Source organism: Dasypus novemcinctus, chromosome 18 (genome assembly GCF_030445035.2).
Source record: "Dasypus novemcinctus isolate mDasNov1 chromosome 18, mDasNov1.1.hap2, whole genome shotgun sequence".
Classification (NCBI taxonomy): domain Eukaryota; kingdom Metazoa; phylum Chordata; class Mammalia; order Cingulata; family Dasypodidae; genus Dasypus; species Dasypus novemcinctus.
Genome location: NC_080690.1, coordinates 52,683,404 through 52,698,505, shown reverse-complemented (window position 1 = coordinate 52,698,505; position 15,102 = coordinate 52,683,404). Strand labels below are relative to the sequence as shown.

At 39.3% G+C, this 15,102-nt stretch overlaps 1 protein-coding gene across 19 annotated transcripts in view; it reads right to left on the bottom strand.

Annotated features, from left to right (window-relative positions):
* Positions 1-15,102, bottom strand: part of GARRE1 (granule associated Rac and RHOG effector 1) — a 102,697-nt gene that overhangs the window by 86,231 nt on the left and 1,364 nt on the right. The window contains exon 1 of one of the 19 annotated variants that reach the window (XM_058280131.2): positions 5,085-5,420. The exons of 15 other annotated variants lie outside the window; for them this stretch is intronic. The gene's annotated coding sequence lies outside the window, so the exon portion shown is untranslated. Of the gene's footprint in view, positions 1-5,084; positions 5,421-15,102 lie in introns of those variants that run through there. 3 more of the 19 variants (XM_058280129.2, XM_058280135.2, XM_058280141.2) reach the window with 3 other exon arrangements.

Below are 15,102 nucleotides of genomic sequence, written 5' to 3'. Positions count from 1 at the left end.
AGAAATACAGATCCAAACCAAGTAAGATATTACTTCACAACCACGAGGAAGGCTATAATCAAAATGTAGCCAAGTGTTGGTGATAATAAGGAGAAACTGGAACCCTAATATACTACTAGTGGTAAAATGTAATGAAGCAAACACTTAGGAAAGCAGTCTGGCAGTTCCTCAAAAGGTTAAATATAGTTACCATTTGACTAAGACATTCTATTCCTAGGTACATATCCAGGAGAAATGAAAGCATATGTCCACACAAAAACCTATACAGAAAAAACATCTGTGAAAAATGTTCAGAGAAACATTATCAAAATAGCCAAAAAGTTGAAGCAACCAAATGTCTATCAACTGACTAATATATAAACAAAATATGGTATTTCCACATAACAGAATATTATTCAGTCATAAAAAGGAAAGTACTGAAACATGCTACAACATGGAGAAGCTTGAAAACATTATGAAAGAAGTCAGACACAAAAGGCCACATAGTATATGATTCCATTGATATGAAATGTCCAAAGGAGGAAAATCCATAGAAACAGAAAGTAGACTAGTAGTTTCTTAGGTCTGGTAGCGATGGCGGGAATGAGGAATGACTACCAATGGGTACAAAGTTTCTTTATAGGGTGATGAAAATGCTCTAAAATTGATTGCAATGATGGTCGCACAACTCTAAGAATATACTAAACACCACCGAATTGCACATTTTATGTGTTAATTGTGTGGTATGAAAATTATATTTCAATAAAAGAATATGTAGATGAAATCCTCATACACTGCTGGTGGGAATGTAAACTAAGTCTAACTGTTGTAGAACAGTTTGGCAATTTCTCAGAAAGTTACACAGGGAAGTACCATATGACCCAGCAATTCTAGGAGTAGAAAATGGGGGCTCAAATAGGTATATTTACACCGATGTTTATAGCAGCATTATTTACAATAGCCAAAAAAGTGGAAGCAGATGAACGGATTAAAAAAATGTATATACACAGAATGGAAAATTATTCAGCCTTAAAAAGGAATGAAGTTCTGAAAATGAAACAGCATGAATGAACATTAAAGACATCATGTTGAATGAAATAAGCCAGACTCAAAAGGACAAATATTGTATAATTTCACTATGACATACGTAGAATAAATAAATACAGAGACAGAAAGTAGATTACATGTTATCAGGGACTGGGCAGGCATGGGATAAAGGGAGATGGAGAGTTATTGTTTAATGGGTACAGAGTTTGTTTGGGATGATAAAAATGTTTTGGTAATGGATGGTGGTGATGACAGCGCATCATATTTATCACAGTAATTAGTATCACTGAATGGTACATGAAAGTAGTTAAAAAGTTAAAATTTTGTTATGCATGTTACCACAATAAAAATTTTAAAAATATAGAGAAAGAAACAGTCCACAAACAAGTCTCTCTTCGGAGAAAAAAAAAATACCAAAAATTTTCTCTCCTCTCCAGTCTATAAAAATGTAAATCTACCCTTGATCATGCAGAGACGTTACAGGAAATTCTTTTGGCAGATTAGTGAAGTTATTGTCTATGAAGTTCAAAACTCATCTATTTCTGTGGTTTTAGTCAGTTCAGAATGACACAAGCCATATTTAGAGATGCAGTCCACAAAAATGCTTTGAAGAATTTTATTCTCAACATTCATGAATTTAAAATTCCTATCATGCAAGAGAAAATGCTTGAAAGATTCAGTCCTTTGTTCTCTCCCTAGAACTCTACTTTTTTGGATCCCTTACATGGTAACATATTTTTAAAAGCATGGGGGGGGGGCAGGAATGGAGAATTATTGCTTAACACAAGAGTTTCTGTTTGAGATGAAGAAAACGTTTTGGTACTGGATGGTGAAAAGTGGTACACAAAACTGTGAATGTGACTGGTTATCACTGAAACACACACATGAAAGTGGTTACAATAGGAAATTCTTGTGTTGTATATATGCTACCACAATAAAAAGTAAAAAAAAAAAAAAAAAAGACTGAAGCAACTCTGTAGGTGCTGAAATGGGAGGGAAAAAAAAGGCTAGTTATCCTAGCTCTTTGGCCATTTGTTGCTGCCTTATTTGAGATACTTCTTCTCTGACAAGTGCTGTGGTTCCTCAGAGCTCTATGCTGGGCCCTCTCTGTTTATAAGATAGATCTACATATTCTCCCTGGGAGGATTTCCAAATCCATCTCTCTCACCCAGATCGTTCTCATTTGCTCCAGACCCCGAATGTCCAACTGTCCACTGGACAAGTCCCCAAATCAAATGTACAACACCAGCTCTCCCAATTGTCTCAGTGTTCCTTCCCAGAACTAGTGAATGCCACCTATTTGAACAATCCTCTACCCCTCACTCTCCTACCCATTCAATAAGTCATTTAGTCTTCTATCAATACAAAGCTTTTACCATCTTTATGTTTTGTCTGAATTACAGAGGAGCTCGTAAGTGATCTTCCAGATACCAGAGCTGCTCCCCTCCTGGCTGCTGTGTGTTTGTTTTAAGGTCAAAGTAATCATGCTACTCTTTTGCTTAAAATGTGTTAATGACTTGCCACCATTCTCTCCCAACTTTCTTCCACCCTCCACCTTTGCCCAACACTGCCCAATTCCTGGGTGTGCCATTTTCCTTCTCAATGCCAATACACATTTGGTTCCCTCTGCCTGGAAAGCTCTCCTGGCTTCCTTGTACTCATCCTGGATGTCTAACCCAGACATCACCTCCTCTGGGAAGCCATCTCAATAAAGAGTGAGCTAGACGGGTTTCCGTGTGCTACGAAAATACTGGTTTTAGCCTTATCTTAGCATTAACCTTAATATTGTAACATACTATATAATGCCTACCAGTTTTGTCTGCTCTTCCTTGCCACCTCCAAACCCCAAGATCACTAAACTCATTCAATATATTCCCAGAGTACTAAACATATTGTATTCACTCAGTAATTATTTGCTGAATGATTAGCTCATGCTTGGTACTTATTTAATAGTTCTTTCTGTACAGCATCCAGTCAAATCCTACCATCCACAGAGACAAAGTGCTTAAAAACAAGGGTCTGTTTAAAAAAAAAGACTGCTTATGAGATGCCATGTTCACACAAATACTCAACAAAGAAGACCATTCATTAAATGCATACAACATGCCAAGCATTAACCCTGGAGCTGTACGTACATAATCTCACTTAATCCTCACTACAGTCCTAAAATAAAAACAGCTGACATTAACTGAACACAAAGTGGCAGACACTGTGCTACACTCGATTCATGTGTCATCTCTGAATTCTCACAATGACCCTGTGAGGTAGGTGAGCCACCTAAAGTGGAAGTTAAGTGAGTTCTCTGAGGTCACGTGCTTAAGGTGTAGCCACCAACAAAGCTAAGTAGTTTGGTAGTCTGCCTTCAGAGGCTAGCTTTCCAGTACTGCACTATATAACCTCTGTCAAATACCTCTAGATCATGACATTCTGTTTATCATTCTTAAGATAAAGCTGAAGGCTTTCAATGGACAGGAAATTAAGCTAGAGCAATGAAAAGAAACGTGAACAGACCTCTCTTTAGGAGATCATACCCATATTTACTGGTAATGACCCCCAAGATCAACTCTCCAGTTCAGACCCTGCAAATCTCCTCAGGCCCTTCAAATTTTACATGGTCACCCTTCCATTCCCTGCTCCTCCTGCTGCATTTACTGCCTTGGTTAAAGGCACTGAGCCTAAACCTAAGGTGGCATCCCAAATGGTCCCTGTCTTGTTACCTCACCTTTTTACCCTATACATTCAATCCCAACAATCTCGTTTACCACAGTGCCTGGACTAAAGCAACTTTCCAGAATTGTTTGCTATCATTATGTAACATCCCAAATGTTCTTCATTCCAACCCCTATCCTAACACTATTCAGCCTCTGAGGAACTAGAGAGTCTTCTGAAACCAAGCATGAGGACCAGAAACCCAAATGCCAGATACTTGGGTCCCAGATCTTTCCATGAGAGCATACAAAACATATACCTCAAATCTGGTTGATAGGGAAAAGCAAAATCTAAGTGGAAAACTAAGAATGTATGAGAATATCAGACAATGGAATTGAAACTAAATAATGGCTCCAATCCCAAGGAACTAAACAATCCACTTCATTTCATCCTTTAGCACAATGGTTTTCAACAAGTGGGGACAGGAAGGATTTTGCCTCTTCTTCCCCCACTACTCCCTCCGATATCCAGCAAGGTCAAGGTCTGGACACATTTTTGTTTGTCAAAACTGGGGAAGCTGGGAAGCAGACTTGGCCCAGTGGTTAGGGCGTCCGTCTACCACATGGGAGGTCAGCGGTTCAAACCCCGGGCCTCCTTGACCTGTGAGGAGCTGGCCCGCGGGCAGTGCTGATGCGCCCAAGGAGTGCCGTGCCACGCAGGGGTGTCCCCGTGCAGGGGAGCCCCACACGCAAGGAGTGTGCCCCGTAAGGAGAGCCGCCCAGCACAAAAGAAAAGTTCAGCCTGCCCAGGAATGGCACCACACACGGAGAGCTGACACAACAAGATGACACAACAAAAAGAAACAGATTCCCATGTCGCTGACAACAACAGAAGCGGACAAAGAACACGCAGCAAACAGACACAGAGAACAGACACCTGGGGTGGGGGAGGGGAGAGAAGGGGTGAGAAATAAATAAATAAATCTTAAAAACAAAAAACTGGGGAAGCTAGTTATATCTAGTAGGTAGAGTCCAAGGATGCTGCTAGACATCCTACAATGCACAGGACAGCTCCCAACAACAAATAATTACCTAGTACAAATTGTAAATAGGGTTGCTGTTGAGAAACCCAGACAAAAAAAAGCTTTAAGCACTTTCCATATTCAAGTTACTATGTGTAAAAAGTTACTTCTTCCTGGGAAGATGATATAGACATTGCCCCACAAATTAAGTCATAACAGGTCCACAGACATTAAGAGATACCACTGGAAAGGAGATGGTAAGAGATGGTAATGGTTTAGAGAACAAATGCCTTGAGTTCAGAGAAGGAGAGAGCCAGAGGCTGAGGTCCACATCAAAGCTCATTAAGGTTCTCTAGAAGGTAACCAGAATCTACCTTTCCAGACTTACCTGTGACAGGTCTCCTCATCCACTCTTTGCTCATACCAAGCTGTTCATCTTTGACCACATCTGAGCCACTGGGCCACCATGTTTCACCTCTATTGTTATCACCAGAAAACTCCTCACCACCTTCACAAAAGTGCAGCCATCTTGTTGAGCAGCAACCCCACCACCCCAAGGCTGAGAAAGGTATGACATCATCTCAACCCAATCAGAAAATCATGTTCCTCTGATTCACAGAAGAAAAATGTAGTGAAAAGACAAAAAGGGAAAATGCTTTAAATGGCTCAGGCCCTAACACCTTGCTCTCTGCCACCCAAAATCAGTGCCTAACAGCAGCCAGCCAGGAACCGCCTCATTTCCTGTAGTGGCTCCATAAAAAAAGGAAGTGGGGGAGGAAGTTCACAAAGCAGAAACAAAAGTAATCACAGCCTAGTTTCCTGAACACAAATCACTGAGCAGGATATCTTTAAAACATCAACATGGAAAGGCACGCATGTAGAGCCAAGGCCTGAGGAAAGGAAGTGACAATTCTGAGTCCAGCAAACCCAGATTATTTCTGTGTCTGGGAGAATGCCCCAAAAGAAATACGTGTGCAAAACTGAACAATAGCCTGTTACACAGAAATGCTCCCAAAGAATTAACACTAACAAATGTTAATTTGAAGACTCCTGCAAAAACTCCTAAAATATTAAAGTCCTATCAGAATTAAAATGGTCAAAGAGTTTTAAGGAAGTCAAGATTAAACTACTTTTCTCTAGTCACGAAGTGGCAATGAAAACTACTGTTAACTAATGTTAAAACATTACTGGGAGCAGATATGGCTCAAGTGGTTGAGAGCCTGCTTCCCACATGGGAGGTCCTGGGTTCGGTCCCTGGTGCATTCCAAAAATAAAAAAACAAACAACAATCCCTGGTTGAGCATTGGCTTCCCACATACAAGGTCCAGGGTTCAATCCTTGGCCCCAGTACCTAAAAAAAAAAAAAATCACTAAATAACTGATTGACAAAATCTGAAGCCTGTGTTATCCAACACTGACTAGACAAAAAAAAAAAAAAAAAAGATTTAAAAATTCTTCTCAATGCTAGACTCTTTCACAGTTAAAATAAAGATGCATCTCCCTCACTGACACAGGTGAACCCTGTGAGCTATGCCCGCATGCTCAAGAGATACAGCAGTGAACAAGGCAGCTACATCTGCTCACAAGGAGTTTTCAGTCTAATGGGGAAGAAATTGCCATCCCACAATGATACTTTTAACAATTTATCACCACAAAATATGAGGTTCCTCTATACAAACAAAGCAAGTTATCATCAGTGGATCTAGAAAACAACTGATAATTTTGTTTAAGCTAATGAAAAATTTTCTAATCAGGAAGTCAAAAGAGCTGAAATTTACTTTCAAAACAACACAACTTTTAAAAAAACAGATCAAACAATTTATAAATATGTCAAATAATCTTGGAAGCACAGATTTACATTTACTTAAATTGAAGGTTTTTGTTTTTTTGTTTTTTTTTTTAAAGTCAGTATATAAATAAGTAGAAAAAATAAATGGATGGTAATCACCACATACTCAGTTTCATACAAAGGAATATAGTGAATAGTTTATGAAAAAAAATCCACTATTACTTGGTCCTGCTGAGGACAGATCTAGCTAACTATCTGATTTTCTGATAATAAATTAATTTAACGTATTGTAAGACTGGTACTTAGTCTTCTCATGAAGCCAAAAGACTAACTCTCAAAACATACTGACGTTAAAAAAAAACCCACCACAAATAAAAATTAATGTTAGCTGAGCTGTACACCTGAAAGTGGAAAAAATGATTATTTTTAGGCTATATATATGCTACCATAATAGAACTATACAACACAAGAGTTAACCCTAAGGTAAACAATGGACTAAATTCAATAATGTACTTACAAAAGTAATGTTTCATCAATTCTAACAAACGTACCACACTAAAGCAAAATGTTGGTAAGATGGAAAACTTTATATGTGAACTCTACTTCATGCATGATTTTTCTGTAAACCTACAATTGCTCCAATAAAAAAAAGTGAGAAAAAAAAACTTGTGTTAGAACTTTTGAAAGAGCATCCCCCATCCTTGCCCCCTCCAAAAAAATTCCTTGTTAAATAGACTTTGAAAAGAAGGGGGAAAAAAGCAAGCCCTGCCAAGAAAGGTTTTGTCAACAAACACCCTAACTACATATCACCAAAGGGTGAGCTCTCAGACTTTTGAAAAAGTTTGCTCAAGTAAAGCAAAATTTTATGGTAGACTAAAATGGTCTTGTATCATTAAAAATTTTCACATCAGTTGCACCCAAGCACCATGAAAATATTGCAACAACAAAATGTGCTGTTGATACGAATTCAAGGGTAAATCAGGGAATGAGAATAACTTCTTTTAAGTAAACTATTTTTTAAAACTAAAAAATCATTGATATCATTTTTCTAAACCCAATTTCTTAAAAAAAATTCTGATATTCTACACGTACTGAAAACCTGCATTTTATTTTTGTTAATGTGTGAAAAGGCCTGATCCATTCATCTCTGTTGAAGTCTAGCTTGAGTTCAGTTATCCAAAATAAGTTTCGAGGTTTGTAAAACCAAGTCAGACTAGTGAAAACTAAGGAATCCATTAGAAAGTTATGTAAGTGAACGTAAAATTCTATACTGCTACTCATTCTAAACAGCTTTACACTTGGTGAACCTATCTAAAATTAACCTCAAAAGGGGAAAAGCATTTATCAAGCTTATATATATACAAATGGGTTAATCAAACTGTAATTGGGAAATTATTCTTTTGCTAGAGAAGAATTATACAAATATTAGATAAATATATTTCAGATTCAGGACCATTTCTGAACATTTAAATCATCCATGAAAATTTTTATCAGTGGATAATTTTAGCAGCTCTCCCTTTCCAAGCTGGGAAAGAACAGTGACACTGGATTTTGCACATCCAGCAAGCCTTCCCATCCCTTAAGACCATCAAGTCAAAGTCACAGCCAGAGCAACCACTCTCTCCCCAGAAACATTACAGCATGTCAGACATTTAGAAAGGAGGAAATTACAGGAGTCTCCTGTCTGCACTGTAGGCAGGGAGGTGGCCCCTAAGAGCAGGCCTGCAGGGGTTCACCACCAGGCTGGCTTCTGAGTTCTGCTACTTACCTAAGCCACGCCACCACATATTCAAACATTTATTGAGTACCTACTATGTGCCAAGCATTGCTATAAGAGCTGAGGATACAAAAGTGAATGAGACAGACATAGCACCTGCTCTCAAGGAGCTTTACAGTCTAATGGGAGATATGGGAGAAATAGGAGAAAACGCTCATGTCTTTACCTTTCAGGTAAGATCCTTCAATATAAAGAGAGCAGGAGCTGACATGGGTTTGGGAGTTGGACTAACCTAGATTTGAATTCCTACTCTCAGTAAATGTTAGCAGGAAAAAAATGGCACTTACACAGTCTAGGACGTCAGGCAAGTTACTGCATCTCTTGTGCCTGTTTATTCAATACCGTGGTAAGGATTAAATCCATAAAATGCAGCGCTTGACAAACACTGAATCTCAGTGAATGGAAGCTGCTGCTCTGAAAGAGGCAAGAGAATATCTTCTACTGAAATTCTTCATTGTCGCCTATTACTAGTCAAAACAAATGTGTTTGGTATTTTTTTTTTTTCAATTTACTCCATAGTACACCAACTTTCAAAAACATAACTTACCTTCCTGCAGCTCTGGCCCCGACTTCCAAAGTCCAGGTAACAAACTAAAAGGAGTGCTATTCTGCATCTTCCAGAAGGGAAGGTCAGGCCTCCTACCCATTTCCCTGCCCACCACCCCCTCTTCTCTCAGCCCCAAGTTGGAAGAAAGAATAGAAATGGGCACTGCTGAGGAAGGGCACACTACACATTTCAAAGTGCATTACAAGATTACTTACCCACAGGGGTCTCTCTCCCAGGGGTTCCCTGGTCATAATTACCATATTAATAGCACCTAATCCCAGCATCATTTTCAATAAGAAAATTGGGTTTTTTCAATTCCACACTCAAATAATTCACATTGATTCTTTCCAACTGCCAATTTTAAAAAGCACATATCTTGACAGTGGCCCAGACACAAAGACCATAGTCAAATGGTTAGAGAGAAAGAGATACTACATCAGAAAAGAATCCTAGAATCGCACAGTAAATGTAGGGTCTGTATCAAAGACACTCACTGACAGCACTGTCTACAAACATCAACCAGGAAGTAACCCACATGTCCTACAAAAAGGGGTTCATTAAATAAATTACCCTGGAGCACCTTACAGACATTTCAAAGATCTAGGTAGAGTTGCTAGCGCATTTTGTTGAGTCTAAGATGCCGTGATTTATTTTATTTTTTCATTTTTTAAAAATTTATTCATTTTTTAAAAAGATATTACATTAAAAAAATATGAGGTCCCCATTCGCCCCCCCCCCCACAGCAACACGCTCCCCCATCATCATGTCACATCCACTGCATCTGGTGAGTACATCTCCGAAGATGCCGTGATTTATAAACCACATCATTAGTTTATACATGCTAAGAAAAACTGCCAAGTAAATGATAACATGCCATAACATAACATATCCCAATTTCAGGTCCCCTCAAGGTTCTTTCCTGTCTCTAATTCTTCTGCATTCATCTGTCTGGAACAAACACTGTCCTTGGAACAAGTCCCTTTATGCTCTTTTCTCCCCTTTCACTTTTTCTCAGTTCCTCATATATAAGATCCACTGTTCTGATGAAACCATCTGGGACTTCTTTAGTTCCCATGGAGCCTTTCCTGAGCTCCTGCAGCCTTGGCTGCCTCTGCTGGCCACTAGCTTTGTATACCTTCCATTACCAGGTAAATTGGAAGCATGACAGACACTTATTGAAGTGTACAGTACAGGTTATAACACTGACAATTAAAAAAAAAACCATACTTGCCAGGAACTGTTCTATGCACTTTACAAATATTAACTCATTTAAACCTCACTATGACCCCATGAGGTAGAAACTATGACCTTCCCTATATTCAGATAGGGTTAGCTGAGATAAAGAGAGGTTATATGACTTACCCAAGATCACAGAGCTAATAAGCGGTAGAGGCAGGATTTGAATCCAAGCAGACTTGGATTGAACCCTTCCTTGTTATTTTTTTCCTTTTAAGATTTATTTTTTATTTATTTCTCTCCCCTCCCCACTGCCCCAGTTGTCTGTTCTCTGTGTCCATTTGGTGTGTGTTCTTCTTTTTGTCCACTTCTGTTGTTGTCAGCGGCACGCGAATCTATGTTTCTTTTTGTTGCATCATCTTGCTGCATCAACTCTCCCTGTGTGCGGTGCCATTCCTGGGCAGGCTGAACTTTCTTTCGCACTGGGCGGCTCTCCTTACGGGCACACTCCTTGTGCGTGGGGCTCCCCTACGCAGGGGGCACCCCTGCGTGGCAGGGCACTCCTTGCGTGCATCAGCACTGCGTATGGCCCAGCTCCACACGGGTCAAGGAAGCCCGGGGTTTGAACCGTGGACCTCCCATGTGGTAGATGGACACTCTATCCACTGGGCCAAGTCCGCTCCCCAGAGCCCTTGTTATTGATATCCATGCTACATTCTCTCTCTCAATGATGCCATGTACACAACAAACATTTATCATTTAAAAACTTAGTTTCATTAAATTTTTATTGAAAATATAATATTCATATACGGTAAAAATAATCACACCATACAAAAAGAGTATGCAAGAGAAAACTAAGACTAGCAGCCTGGATTTCTGGGGCTTCATTCCAAAAGCAACCACTGCTAAACATGGGCATTTTTTTGTTTTGTTCTTTGCCTTTTTTTTTTTTTTTTAAACTTACTTACAGTTTATTACATTAAGTTCAATAATAATTGTTTAATATCATATGACTAATAGTTAAATTATGTTGAATATTTGCTAAATATTCAGAGTGATTTGTTTGAATCCAGCATTCCTACAACTTTCTATGTATCATATTTATATGTATTTTTATTTTATTATATGCTATAGATACCCTATGCCTTTTAACTTAACATACTTTAATAAAAATTGTTATGTATCTAGCAGGAAAATAAAGCAACCACAGCTACCAGCTTCTTTTCTATCATTTCAAGTTTTGCCCCACACTTATAAACCTATGTAATATTTATCTACATTCTTTTTAAAAACATAAATGGGCACATATTATATACCTTGTTCTGCAACTTGTTTTTTTCATTGAACAGTATTTCTTGGGAAGCGGACATGGCTCAACTGATAGAGCATCTGTCTACCATAAGGAAGGCCCAGGGTTTGATCCCCATGGCCTCTTGACCCATGTGGTAAGCTGGCCCACATGCAGTGCTGCTGTGCGCAAGGAGTGCCGTGCCATGCAGGGTTGTCCCGCAAGGAGAGTCACCCCGTGTGAAAAAAGCACAGCCCGCCCAGGAGTGGTACCGCTGACGTAGCAAGATGACGCAACGAAAAAGAGAGAGTTTCCCAGCACCACCAGATAATGCAAGCAGACGCAGAAGAACACATAGCAAATGGACACAGAGAGCAGACAATGGGGGGAAGTGGAGAGAAATAAAATAAATCTTTAAAAAAACAAAAACTATTTCTTGGAGTTTGATCCATATCTGCACCTATATTGTTTTTATTCAATTCTAAGATGCACTTTTTTTTTTTAAACATTTTAACCCAAGATAGTTTCATGGAATCAAAGGATCTTAGAGAGTTTGGACTTCAGGACACAACAGTCATAAAAGGCCTTTGAACATATGAAAGACATCAATGGTTAGCCTTGCAGCAGTGTGCAGGCTAAATGAAGAGGCAGAGAACTGGACACTGGACATGTATACCTTGGTACATGTGACACCCATACCTGAAAAGTCCTCTCCCTTTACTGTGGTGCTGGACTCATTCACTTTTTCTCACAGTACTTCTCCAGGAAGTCTTTCCTGCCAACTGTAGTCCTTAAAGAAGCAGTATGGGAAGAGCCTGTCTATCACTTCTCACTATCTGGTTCTCAGCTTTGGCAGTGCACCCGGGAGCAAGAAAGTTCAGGGGGATTAATTTGGGCTATCTAAACTCAAAGATGGACTGACAAATTACAAGATGAGCTAACACACGCTGAGTACTACTAGATGGCAAGCAGGTGCTAAATGCGCTCCCAGGAACACCAGGAGGAAGGTGCTATTATTATCCCCATTCTACAGACGGAAAAAGTGAGAGGTTAAACCAGCATCTCAAAACCAGGATCTGACCTAGGTAGATCCTCAATCACTCACATTCTCTCCTTAACAAGAAATCTGCATGTGAATCCGTATTCCCAACAGAGAGTATCAGGTGTACCAGGGAAGCAAAGTGTAAGGGAAAGATCCTCACATCAAAGGGACCAACAAAAACACACCCAGTTGTTTGGTAGAGCATGCTGCACACACAGCTCCTCTAGTCAGGAGCTCCCAAGCAGTCCTACAGACATATCAACCAATTCTTCTCTTGGACTCCCTACCACAATATCCACCCCAACTATTCTACTCCTTTCCTTTTAGAAAGTCAGTTCTTTCTTCTTAGGTTATAAAATTTAGGTTAAGCTTTCTGACTACAAACACATTCCAATCATGCCTTCCTGGGGTTAAAGCTGGGTCAATTTGGTTGAATATAAAGTTTTCCCTGAAATCCTTCAAAACATATTTATAAAATGTCTCTTAGCTTCTATCTTTTCTACAGATTGCTAATTTGTGTAACTTTTATTCTGAGTTCATTCTCAGATGATTGCTCATTAATTCAACAAATATTTAATTGTTTATTGAACACTTGTTCTTGGCCTTGGAGATACAGCAGTGAAGAAGATGAGCAAGATCTCTGAAACCTGGCAGAGTATATCTAGAGTCTCCCCCTTCTAGGCACTTAAAAGACTTTACGGCAATTGCTTATTTAGCTTTCTTCCCCACAGGCTGTGCCTTTCAGCTCTGTATCTCTAGCATTTAGTACAGTAACTTACTGTAAGTGCTACATAAATGTGTACTGATGAAATTCATGACCAAAGTCACTGGGTCTCATCTTTCTCATCCAGAGTAAGACTGGGTTATGTCTCAAATCTCTTAGAATAAAGGTACACAGTACAAAGTTTAAATCAAGGTGCACGGGTAGAAAGAAAGGGCAATTACAACTTGAACAGAGGAAGAATTCGAATGAAATAGCTGGCAAGAAACATGGGGCCAAGAAGAACAGGCCAGTTTGGGAAAGGATGAAGGCTCCATCACCAGGAAAAAAGTACTGCCTCAGGTATATGTCCAGGGATCATATAAAGACCTGACTTGCAGAAAAGTCTGAATTGGGGTCACTGAGTGAAGGCTGGCGGGTGAAGTGGTACTCTACCTAAAAGTCACATATGAGATCAGCGAAAAGGAGGGTATACCGGGGAAGAGGAGGGACATGCAACTAGACCTTAGAAAATGGTCCCAGGCAGATGTGAGATGAAAAGTCAGCAAAAACAAGTGAAAAAAAACAGTTACGAAGTTAAGAAAATGGCCAAAAATAGCTCCATGTCAAGAAGGCAGAGGGAGAGAAGATTCACAACAGCAAGAAAGAATGGCTGGGAAGCAGATGTGACTCAAGTGCCTGGGCTTCCATCTACCACAGAGGAGGTCCCTGGTGTGGTTCCCGGGGCCTCCTGGTGAAGGTGAGCTAGCCCACACCATGGAGAGCTGGCCTGTGCCACAAGTTGACACAAGAGGACGCAGTAACAACAACAACAACAACAAAGAGACACAGAGGAAAGACAATGAGAGACACAACAAAACCAGGGAGCTGAGGTGGCTCAGGCAATTGGTTGCCTCTCTCCCAGGACCAGTTCCTGGTGCCTCCTGAAGAGTAGACAAGCAGACACAGAAGAGCGCAGAGCGAATGGACACAGAGAGCAGACAGCAAGCTCAGGTGGCAAGGGGGGATGGTAATAAATTTTTTAAAATTTTAAATAAAATTTTAAAAAAAGAAAGAATGGCTAATCATGACAAATGTTTATGGCCAAGATCAAGGGAAATGAATAAGCAACGGCCACTGCATCCACCAATTAGAGAACCCTCAACTCAAGAGGATAGTTTCAGTAGACAGAAACATTTGAGGGACTACCCGACACACTCAGCTTTCAGATTGAATAAGGGAAAAACAGGCTCTCTGTGAACTTACGCTAAGAGAAAATGGCATCCAGCTTTTTCTGTAACTCTAAGATAAATCAATTCGTTTTTTAAACCAATATTCTTTCTCCACCTGGGAAGGTCATCATTTTCGACAAAGTCACAGGAAGGAAAAGTAAAGAATGGACACACAACCCAGGTAATATCACAGCCTGTCAGCTCTCAGATACAATTATTTTCCTATAAATTTGGAAGATGTGCTTGATATAAAGTTCAAGGTGTATTAGGCTTCAGGTTTTCAACAGAATAAACTTTTAGTAATATTTTCTGTGGAATCATGTGCAACTAGCTTAAGAGGAAAAAAAAAAAGGATGCTTAAAACATGCAGTCTTCCAAAAATCCAGAGATAATTTTAGATTGAAAAATCTAGGCTTGCCAAGGGAATCTGAGAACTATTCTATCTTGGTCTCCAATGCTAACCTACGTATTCATGTGCAAAAATAGAGGAAGATTAGAATCTCAAATACCAAACTGAAAAGTTGCCACAACAAATCTGAACTCTCCATATGGAGTATATCTTGTCAGCAAGAAAACAAATGAAAGAGCAAAGAGCTATCTAAACTTTTTCCTTTAGAGAGAAAAAGGAAATAAATCTCAAACATAAAAACATTTGCTGAACTTGGAAAGTCATTAAAAAAAATACCATACTATGAATGGAACTTGAAAACGTTTTAATATAGGCAAAATCTAGACATAAAAATTTTAAGTAGCCCTTTACAAACACATATTTAGAACTTTAGGTTTAAAATATGTTTAAATGGCAGTTATAGTTATTCAATAAAATTGGGACAAATGACTAGCCTTTAAGAAAAT